Genomic DNA, 12,176 nt, shown 5'->3' with positions numbered 1-12,176 from the left:
GTTGAACAGAAAATAAATTCCATACCAAAAAACATGGATATCTCTCAGCTCTTTAATTTTTATGTTTCTATGGAGCATTGTGGAGAGATCCAGTTCTATCATGTGGCCCTAATTCTAGATTCGCAGGGTGAGATTCTGACTGACTAGCTTATGTCATGTGCACAGTCTTGGTTCAGTCAACTGTGGGAAAGACACCTGGGAAACATTGAATACAGCGGACAATTATGAGCTCACTGTGGTCATGGTAACTGTTGTTTGTTGTTGTGTACCGTCAGGTTGGAACCGACCCATAGCTGACTCTCTGGCAGATTTTGAGAGGTAGTTAATCTCACAGGAGGAGATTGTCCATCTTTCTCCTACAGAGTACCTGGTGGTCTTGAACTGTGTGCTTTTGGCATTGCAGCACAGCTTCTTGCCACTAGGCCACCAGAGCATGCTCATGGTGACTAGGGGTAGAGAAGAAAGGAGAGTTTGGTTGTTTTTGAGCTGTGGATGAGCCAGGACATATCCATTGTATATGTCTTTGTCTCAAGTATTATTATTTTTTTTTGCAACTCTCTAATGAATTTCAGAAGAGACTGAAAATTGGACTGAAAAAGAGACTGAATATAGAGCACTGAGGAGCCAAAACAAAGGGAAGAAATGCTGAAGTAAATGAGTTGAACAGAAGATTCAAAGGGCAGCTCAAGAAGACAAAGCAAAGTATTGTAATGGAATGTGCAGATAGCTGGTGTGGGTGAATAAAAAGAGAAGAGCTTGCATAGCATTTCTCAGTCTGAGAGAACTGAAAATAAATTCAAGCTTCACATTGTAGTGCTGACAGATGCTAAGGACAAAAATCTTGAATGGTCCAGGAAGAAGATGGAAGGAATACACAGAATCACTGTACCAAAAAGAATTAATCAACAATGAAATATTTTAGAAAGTAGCATATGATCAAGAGGCAACAGTAATGAAGGAAGACGTTCAAGCGTCACTGAAGACTTTTGTACAAATAAGCCCTGAGAAATCTATGGGATAAAAATTGACATTTTTCAAGAAACAGACATGATCACCAGTCTGTGTTGGGAAATTTGGATGAGAGTTATTTGGCCAACCAACTGGGAAAGATCCCTATTTTTTCCCCATTTCCAAGAAAAGTGATTCCACAGAATAATATCACATGCAAGCAAGATATTATTGAAAATTATCCAAAATCAGACAGAACAATACACTGGGAACTATAAGCATTTCAAGCTGTATTTGGAAGAGGCCATGGCACCAGCAATATCATTGCTGATGTCATATGGATACTGGTTAACAATGAGAAGAATGAGAATCCCAGAACATTCAGTTGTTGGACAATGAATACAGATGGCATAAGAAGAATTGATCCCTTTGAGTTGTGGTGTTGGAGAAGAGTACTGAACATGAACTACCAAAAGAACAAATAAATTTGTCTTGTAGTCAAAAAGCTCTTTAGAAGCAAAGATGATGAAACTTTTCAGGAAAAAGACTTCATACTGGGAAAGGTGGAAGGTCAGAGAAAGAGAGGAAGACCCTTAATAACATGGATTGATAACGACTGTAACGATAACCTAGATTATGGTGGAGTTTGTGAGGATGGTACACAACAGGGCAAGATTCTGATGTGCGGTCATAAGGCCACTATTAGCTTGATGGCACCTGACAGCAACAATAACAACAACAACAACAACAACAACAACAACAACAATGACCTCACATTATGAGAGTTACCTGAATTAACACAGTATATCCAAACAACTTGGAAAGGTGCCTAGCACAGTCCGTACTAACAAAGAGGACTGCACTCAGTAAGTCTTGCTTTTATTGTTCTTTTGGACTGATAACAAGAACCATTCATCAAGGACAGAGTCATAATAGCTTCCACATGTCAGACTCTAGGTGATTTATAAGTCCTCTCACTTAACCCTTCCAACACCCCTAATAAGAAAGTTCAGAAGAGAGATTTGAGAGATAAGCCACCAAGCTTGGTGGAGTCACTTCCCAATAAGTCATTTCCCATACAATTATCCACTCATTCATTGCTGTTGAGTCAGAACTGACTCAGCTGACCTTCCATTGCATTTCAAAGTCTGTAAATCACTTGGGAGGAGATTGTCTATTCCCCCCCACACACCCCCAGAGAACCCCTGATGGAATGAACCATCTTTGAGTTAACAGTCCAATTCCCTATGGGCTGTGTCACCAGAGTGGGGGCCCTATTTGCTTGATTCTAGAGGCCTGCTCTTAGCCATTGTTGGATCCTGCCACTGTCAAGTACAAGTGTCTACAGAAACTGATGGTGCACGTGCTCGAGGGGCTGGGGGGGTGGGAGTGGGGGAGGAACAGGACAGCTGCTGATGCTATTTTGTGTTTTAGCACACAATTTACAACTCTGCTTCCCTAGTAACCCAAGTGGAAGTCCTCTAGTTTGGACTCACCTCCACTTATATCTCTCTTCTATGTGTCATGCCTCTGGCATGACAGTGATTGAAATGCTCATTTCTTCTCAAAACACAGGGATATTTCTCTCTTCAGGCTGAATCTAACTGGTTATAGGGGCTACATTCCTATTCTGGAGAAGGTAGTGGCTCATGCATGCCAAGTAGATTTAAACTTGCCGTAGGGGCCTAATCACAATAGGATAGGACCCCCGAGTGGCCCACCTAACTGAAGAGCATGCAGCTCTTCTGGGAGGGCTACAGGGGCATCTCTTGAAGTTGGATCACTGGTATCCTTCGAGAGTCTGAGATTTTCCAGCTACTGAAGGTGTCAGGGCCTGTGGGACACCAAGGGTTAACCCTGCAGGCTTTGTGCTGTTAGAGTTGGCAGTCATTTGCGGTTGCAGTTTCTGCCCCCATCATAATGGAGGAGTAATTTTTGCTAAGAGCTGTTAGAGCTCTGAGCTAGTAATTGGCTAGAAATAGTGGCCATAATCATGTTTCCTGCTTCTGTAGAGGCTTTGGATCCTGTAGGACCCTAAAGTGAGCTGCTGGAGGCCTTCCCGAATGGAGGTTCTGAGGAAAACTCAGAAGTGTGACTACTGGGGCATTGCGTGCTCTCTTGTGACCCACGGGGTATAGACAATGACAACAAAGCCCTTTAGGAACTCACAGGTTGAATTAGGTCCATTTTGTTATTGTTGCCTTTAAGTTCGGAAGGAGGAGAGAAATGAGGGAATCCTGGGAGAAAAATTGTCCACGTGCGTGAAGAATGAGCTGGGTTGGTGGCTGGTTCACTGAGTTGCATGGTGTTAGGAAGAGACAGTTGGAGTGCTTGTAGGTCCTCTGATGACATAGTACTATCATTTTTCACTTTTCATAATGAAAAGAATTCCAAATATTTACCAAAGTTGACTACTGGAATGAATCTCCATGTACCCATAATACAACTTTATAACCACCAATTTACTTTCATTTTTGGTACATTGATTCTCTCTCTCTTTTAGTTGCTAGAGTATCTTAAAGCAAACATCTGTAGATACTTTAATATAATTTCTTTTGGAAAAAACACAGATACAAAAGTATACAGATAATTTCATTTTTATTGAGATTTGAATGAAAGTTTACAAAGCAGACTGTTTTCCATTCAACAACTTATATACCTTTTTGTTTTATAAGATGAATTATAATAACCACAACAATGTCACTTTTCCTACTTCTTCCCTATAATTTTCATTTCCATTAACCCTTCTATTCTACCCTTTCCTCCTTCAGGGCTTTATCCTTGGAAAAATGTCGTTCTTTGTACCTTCTATGGTTGGTTATTGTAGAAAACCCTGGTGGCCAAGTAGTAAGAAGTTGTGCTGCCAACCCAAAGGCAGATGGTTTGAATCTGTCAGCTGAGAAAGATGTGAAATCTGCTGAGAAAGATGGGAAATCCACTGAGAAATATGTGAAATCTCTTCCTCTGGAATTTACAGCCCTTTGAAAACCTAACAGAGTCAGTGCTGACTTGAGAGCACGTAACAACAATGACAATATAAGGAACGGAGGCCTTCCTGGAGTTATTGGTTATCTATTTATTGTTTACCTGTACGTTGAGCCACTGGGATGAATTTTGTTGCAAGTTTGAAGGGTGACTGAAGGTTTTATATAATCTCAAGAGTTCCACTAGTCTCTACTAGGCCAGGAAACCTGTGTTTTGTTTTGTTTTTTAAATGTTTTGGAGTTTTGTTCCACATTTTACCCCCCTCTCTACCTGAGATCTTCTACTATGATCCCGTTCAGAGTAGCAGCAGTTGTAGCTGGGAATCATCTAACTTTCTGGTCTCAGGGCCATGAAAGTGGAGGTCTGTATGGTCTATTAGTTCTTTGGATTAATAGTTTCTGTGTATCTTTGCTTTCCTTCCCTCTCTTTTGTTCCAAACAGGGAGAAATCAATAGATGGACCTTAGATGGCTTTTTGTGCTGATCAATAAAATAGAATTAGAACATTGTCTTTGTGGACTGTGGTCTTGGAGTCTCCTAAAACTATGATCTCAAAGCACCAGCCCATAACTTACAGGCGATTCCCTCAGGCTGTCTGGTTATGATTAAGAAGCTTACAAAACTTGCTTCCTCGCACCCACTCCCCTCATAGATTCTGTTATATACATGGGTATATTTTTAGCATATATTATTGTGAATGTGTCAGAGTCAGTGAGACTGGCTCAGGGTAGGACTAGGGTTTAGAACTATTGCACATAGGGTCACTATGAGTCGCAGGTGACTCAATGACACATAACAACAGCAACAACAACAAAGCTGTATATGGTTATAGGTAGTCCTTTTCACCTATTTATATCTGTTTGTCTTGCCTGTTCACCTGTAGATCTACTGTTGATTGTACTTCCTCTGTGCCTCTCTGTCTTCCTGGTGATCCAACAAAATGAGGAAACTATCAAATAATGTTGTTGTTAGGTGCCATCGAGTCACCTGCGACTCATAGCGACCCTATGTACAATAGCCTTAAACTCCGCTCTGTCCTGTGCCAATTGCACTGTCTCTGACACTCCCATCCCAATTATCCCAGTCACTGAACCAATCCACCTCATAGAGGGCCTTCCTCTCCTGCGCTGTCCCTCCACCCTCCCAAGCATGATGTCCCTCTCTAAGGACTGGTCTCTCCTCACAACATGTCCAAAGTATGTTAGACGGAGAATCAGAATCCTTGCCTCCAAGGAGACACCTGGTTTAACCTTTTCCAGGACAAATCTGTTTGTTTTCCTAGCAGTCCATGGTATTCTCAATACTCTTCTCCAGCACCACAGCTCAAAGGCATCAATTCTCCTTCTATCCTCCTTGGTCATTGTCCAACTCTCTGATGCATAACAGGTGATTGCGAAGACCATGGCCTGTATCAGACGCACCTTAGTCTCCAAAGAGATACCATTGCTCTTCAGTACGTTGGAGAGGTCCCTAACAGCAGAGTTCTATAAAAAATGTCTTAATACCACACAAAAAATAAATCCTGCTGAAGATTATTTTTTAAAAAATGGCTAGAGTCATGCATTGGTAGAGAATTGCTGAAATTCAAGCTGGATTCTGAAGAGGCCTTGGGATGAGGAATAGCATTCCTGATGTCAGATGGATGTTGGCTGAAAGTATAAAACAATAAAGATGTTACTTGTATTTTACAGACTATGTAGATATTCAATGTGTGGGTCATAATAAAATATAGATCAAAATGAGAAGAACGAGAATCTCAGAACACTTAATTTTCTTCATGCAGAACCTAAAGATAGGCTGCAAAACATTCCAACAGAACAAGGGACTAAAACATGGTTTAAAATCAGAAAAAGGAGTGCATACAGTTGGATCCTCTCACCATATCTGTTAATTTTGTATGCTGAGACAATTGGAGGAAGACTTATCAACAACCTGTGGTTTGCCAAAAATGAGGAAGACTTGAAGCATTCACTGAAGAAAATCAAAGACTACTACAGTTTTCAGTATGAATTATGCCTCAACACAAAGAAAACAAAAATCCTCACAACTGTAGGAGGAAAGTTTGAAGTTGTGAAAGATTTCATTTTACAATCAATGCTCATGGAAGAAGCAGTCAAGAAATACTCATGGAAGAAGCAGTCAAGAAATCAAAGTCAAACATTAGGCAAATCTGCTCTCTGGCTGCACTTTCTCCAAGACATATTTGCTTGTTCTTTTGGAAGTCCATGAGATGTTCAGTAATCTTCTCTAACACAACAGCTGAGATGTATCAATTCTTGTTCTGTCGTCCTAAGTCACTGTCCAGCTCTTTGATGCAAAGCAAGTGATCAGAAAGACCACGGCCTGAATCAGGCCTTAGTCCTCAAATTGACATCATTGCTCCTCAATAATTTGGAGAAGCCCCTGACTACAGACTTTCCCAGTGCAACAAGTCTCTTGCTGGTTCATGGTGTTGACACAAGTTGAAGTCAATGGCACCTAGTGACAACAGTCATATTGAGTTAGAATTGACTCAACAATACTGGTCGTGCATTTGGAGCTGTTGGATGGATTCAGAGTCATTTTGTCCTGGCTGAATATAGTCTGTTAATCTCTAGAAAAGGCCCTCAATGACTGTAGTTTGAAATAGTTAACCATTGTGCTGAAGCTGGTCTGACTTGGGTGGTGAATTGCTTGCATTGATCCTATCTTGCATCGAACCAGGAGGTGGCGCCCTTTCTATTCCCAATTGGTAGTGGTTGGTCACTGCTGTGGAGAAAGAAAAAGATTAGTAGCTGGAAGCTTGGTCTGCCATTTCATAGGCTCAGCAGTAGGTCAGACTCTCATAAACAGACATGGAATTCCTCTGACTAGGAAACTGCCTGGGACTTCACTTTTTTGGCTGCTGTGACCATGTGTGAGTCCAGATTTGTGGACATCCTTTCTGCCTTGGCCATATTTGGCCTGCTTCTGTAGAAGAGGGTCCACCATCATTGATTTTCTCTTCTTTTTAGATGAGCAGTGGGAAATGTAAAAATAGTCGGAATGGGGGTTTCATGGGCCATAGGCAAATGGAACCCAGAGGGCAGGGTGTCTGGAGAGCTACCTCAAGCAGTACTTGCTTCTCTCCTTGCTTTGAGTAGGCCTTTAACTCTATTGCTGGAGTGTCAGATGCCATCCACTTCCACACACAGAGCTCAATCCCCAGCTAGGCCCAATATAGGAAGTTTCCTGGGCTACTATCTACTCTTCTTTTGGTTTGGACGGATTCTGAGGAATCTCAGGTCTGAGCTGGGAAGAAAAACAAAACGGATAGGAGAAAGGAAAGATCATAAGGGACAAAAAGAGGAGAAAGAGAGCCAAGCAGAGAGGAACACAAAGAAAACAGATACAGAGAAGGTATACAATGAAAAAAAAGATGTTGTTAGTTGTTGTGTACTGTAGAGTCAGAACCAACCCATACCGCACCTTCCGGGCAGGTTTTCAGAGGCAGTTAATCGCACAGGAGGAGATTGCCCATCTTTCCATGGAGCAGCTGGTGGCCTTGAACTGTGTGAAGAGGGAGAGGCTATTTGATTTGCTTTCCAGGTAAAGACAATCACTTGTTTACTTTGAGCCATTCCTTGGAAAAAGAAATAATACTTGGTAAGGTGCAAGGTCGTAAAGAGAGGAAGACCCTCAACAAACTGGGTTGAGAATGACTGTAGTAATGGCTTCAAGTATATCAGAAATGGTGAGGATGACACAGGCAGGGCAGGCACAAATCTGCTGTTCATAGGGCTGCTTTGGTTTGTAGTCAACTCAATGACAACTAACAACAACTTTGAGCCTTAGTCTCTTTGTCTACAATATGGAAATACTTAGACTTTATCTACTCCACTGTGATCAGATGAAAAACATGTGAGAGAATTTCTAAGTGATAATTCTAGTTGATATGATGCTAATTGTTGTTGTTGTTGTGTGCCATCAAGTCGCTTGTGACTCATAGCGACCCTAAGTGCAAGAGCCCTAAACACTGCTCCATCCTGTGCAACCTTGCCGTCTCCAACAAACTCACTCCCACCACCCCAGTCACAGAATCGATCCATCTCATCGAGGGTCTTCCTCTCCTGCGCCGTCCCTCCACTCTCCCAAACATGATGTCCCTCTCTAAGGACCAGTCCCTCCTTGCAACATGCCCAAAGTATGTCAGATGAAGCTTCAGAATCCTTGACTCCAAGGACCATTCCGGCTTCACACTCTCCAGGACAAACCTGTTTGTTCTACTAGCAGTCCATGATATTTTTAATATAGTCAGACAGGTCTTAAGAGGGAGGATGGGTTCTGGGGAGGGGGGGCCTAATTCATGTTAAACCCTCAGGATGGGCAATGAGTGCTCTGAGCAACTCAGGAAACAAACCTCTCTTTGTTCCCTGCACCCAACTTTGTTTCATCAGAGGGTTTTACAAGAGATTTTATTATAGCTTGAACTGTATTCTCACAGGACAAGGTATGTGACGTCTGTACCAATGAATGTGTCCTTATTTGGTAATAAGGACTTTGTATATGCTATCAGTTAGATTAACTAGGTCCTGCCACAGTACCAGGAAATTTGAAGGAGAGCTACCTAGCCTATTGGCGGGAAGAAATCCACATTTGTTCCCATTCCCATGAAAGGTTATCCAACAGAATATGGACAGTATCAAACAATATCATTAACACCTCATGCAAGCAAAATATTACTAAAGATCATTTAATAAATGGCTAGAAAAGAATACTGACAGGGAACCACCAGAAGTTCAAGCTGGTTTTAGAAGAATCAAATCCGTGGCACCAGGTATATAGCCCTACTGATTCCAGGTGGATACTGGCTGAAAGCAGAGAATACTAGAAGAATATCTCTTTGTATTTTATTGACTATGCGAAGGTATTTGACTCTGTGGATCATAAGAAATTATGGCTAACATTGAGAAGAATGGGAATGCCAGAACACTTTACTGTGCTCGTACAGAATCTGTACCTAGACCAAGAAGCTGTTGTCTGAATGGATTAAGGGAACACTGCATGGTTCAAAATCGAGGAGGGTTATATCCTTTCTCCATACCTATTCAATTTGTATGCTGAGCAAATAATTTGCAAAGCTGGAGTCTTTGAAAAGAAATGCGGCATCAGGATCAGAGAAAGACTCCTAAGTAACCTGTGTCATACACATGATACAACTTTGCTTGCTGAAAGTAAAGAGAATATGAAACGTTTGCTGCAGAAGCTCATGGACTACAGCCTTCAGTATGGATTATGTCCCAATATCAAGAAACAAAAGTCCTCACTACAGAATTAGTAGTCAACATTATGATAGGTGGAGAAAGGATTGAAACTGTAAATGATTTACTCTTGCTTGAATCAATACCACATTTCCTGACTGATTTATACTAGCTGACATAATGCACTGGGCAAGTCCACTGTTGGGACCTCTTAAAAATGCTGAAGAGCATTGATTTCAGTTTGAAGACTAAGGTGTACCTGATTCAGGCCATGGTCTCCTCAATTACCTGCTATGCATCAGAGGGCTGGGTGATGAATAAGGATGACAGAAGAATTGATGCCTTTGAGTTGTGGTGCTGGAGAGGAGTACTCACTCTCCTAAAGAGCAAACAGATATGTCTCAGAAAAAGTGCCGCCAGGGAGCTCCTTGGATGCAAAGATGGCAAAACTTCATCTCACTTACTTTGGACATGTAGCTCAGAGAGGCTATTCTTTGGAAAGGGACATCATGGTTGGAAAGAGGGAGAGTCAGCAAAGGAGAAAAACTCTCTCGATGAGATGGATTGACACAGTGACTTCAGCAGTGGGCTCTGCTGTGTCAGATTTAATGAGGATGGTACAGGGATAGGGCAGGGTTCAAATCACCTATTCACAGGGTCACTATGTGTCGTATTCAACTCAACAGCATGTAACAGCAACTAGAGTACCGTGAGTTCTGATCTCTTTTTGAGTGATGTCTTTAGGATGAGGTAACAGACACAGAGCCACAGACAGGTGGGAGTTACAATATGAGGATCTGTCTATAAGTTAAGGTACCAAGAAATGCCTGGGGTGACCAGAAGCTGAAAGAGACAGAAGATCTTCCATTGGTACTGACAGAGGGTCCATAGCCCTGCCAAGGCCCTTAATTTGGACTTCAAACTTCCAGACTTGTGTGTGAGCAGGTATGTTTCTGTGCTTTAAAACCACCTGCTCATGCATGGTGTCTCGTATTGGCCGCCTTAGGAAATTAAGACAGGAAGTTTACAGCCTTCTGGTTTCTCAATGGAGGAGCTTCTTCTGCCCAGGGTAGTATGAAGGTGGGGAATGTTTAGGTTACACTTTTTCAAAATTAATGCTCCAAACCCACCTTAAATCCACTGCTGTTGGGCCAATTCTGACTCAAAGGAAGGGCTCCCCCAAAGGAAGGCTTGGTCGACATTTCTTATTTTGATTCCACGCAGATATGCAGCCTGCTTGTCTGGAAAGCAACGAGACCTTAGTATCTTTTGCCTAAAAACAGACTCACTGTCCATTGATCTCTTTCTTTTCCCTGAGAAAAGAAAAGTGTGTGTGTGTGTGTGTGTGTGTGAATCTTCATATGGACTCCTGGGCCAGAGATTTCAAGTTTCATCTAAAAGAGCTTCCTGACACGTTGTTTGGTCTTTTTTCCTCCTAATCTTATTGAGTAATTTCTAAAACAAGGTGCTAGGGCACATCATTCACCCATTCACTATGTTCTGTCCTGTTTGAGAATACCTGTGGCCTTACATTAGATTAGAACCAAGAGAACATTGGGATGAGTAGTAAGTGGATGAACAGAGAACTTGGCTGGTGGTTAGCCTTATCCTTCCTGTGGACTCTGCTTTCACTTCTGAAACTCCTCTCAAAGCTCCCCATGCAGTCAGGAGTACACCTTTCCAGTGATTCACGCCAACTCACAAACTCAGCACGTGACCATGCCAAGATGATGGACACTGGGCTCCTTTGCTATGACCTCGATGGGTGATTTTAATCCATGGCCCTCAGGCCTGGTTTTAATTGTTTTTGGTCAAACATTCTTCAAGGTGGTAGAGCACTGGTCTGTCCATTTGCTATAACAGAGGCAACTCGTGGTTGCTATGATGCTGAACATTATGACACTGATGTGTCAAATGCAATAATGGTTACCCATTGTGCACAGTGTTTGGTGGAGATCCCCGATTAAAACAAGCTTGGAAACAGGAGTGTCATCCACTTCCAAAATAGCTTGCCTCCGGAAACCCTATGAACATTGAGAAATGATGAAAGTTATACCAGTGTTCAAGTTTTTCCTTCAGTGGGTCACTATGAGTCATCTACAACTTGACGGCAATTAACAACAATAAAAACATGGTAGGGTGAAGGAGCTTCAACTCTTTTTAAAATTTCCCTTGACTTTTCCAAAGTCAGACTACTTACTCTTTTAGACTCCCACCTCCAAAACAAGAAACCAAAAATAGAACCTCACTGAATTGATTCAGACTGATTGTGGCCAAGTAGGATAGCATAGAACTTTTCAGGGGTTTCCCAGGGCAATAAATCTTTGAAGAAACATGATCACCTCTCTTCCCTACAGATCAACTGGTAGGTTTGAACTGCCAACATTTTGGTTAGCAGCTAAGTACTTTAACTGCCGTGCTAGGCCATTCCTCCATAATGTGTGTTTTTGAAAATTATTAGACATTTTTGGCTCAGCAACTGTCCTATATTCTGGTTTTGGTAAGTCTCATGTAGCTACTGCTTTGGAATTTTAATGTATAAGGTTTTACAAACTCCTTTTTTTTTTTTTTGGTTGTTGCTGGTAACTTCTGGTTGGCTTAAATTTTCATTTTTCCTTTTATTTCTTTGAATATTTGGAAAGGGAGAATGTGCCTTGGTGTTCAGTTCAGTTAATTCTACCCAGACCTCTGCATTATTTTTATAAGCAGAAAGATGGTATAAGGCTATTAAGAGAAAACAAAAGATCTAGGTTATCTCTAATTTCTCAAATAACTATTCAAGTGTGCCTTTTGAGTATATTAAAATCTGCCTGTGTGAATAAGCTTAACAGAGACACTCTTTGTAGTTTTTCTGCTCATTCAAATCATTAGAACCCAGGGAGAGCAAGCAAGCAAGGCTGCATCATATTTTCAGTCATTACATGAACTTCACCTTCCCAGTCAGGTCAGAAATTGACCTCACCGAGGGCTCCAAGCAATATTTAGACTTGGATATTTGATTTTTGCTTTTCATTATATTTCCCCT

Source organism: Elephantulus edwardii, unplaced genomic scaffold (assembly GCF_000299155.1).
Source record: "Elephantulus edwardii isolate Elephantulus edwardi_28Jun2011 unplaced genomic scaffold, EleEdw1.0 scaffold00037, whole genome shotgun sequence".
Taxonomy (NCBI): domain Eukaryota; kingdom Metazoa; phylum Chordata; class Mammalia; order Macroscelidea; family Macroscelididae; genus Elephantulus; species Elephantulus edwardii.
Note: the sequence above shows the minus strand (reverse complement) of the source record.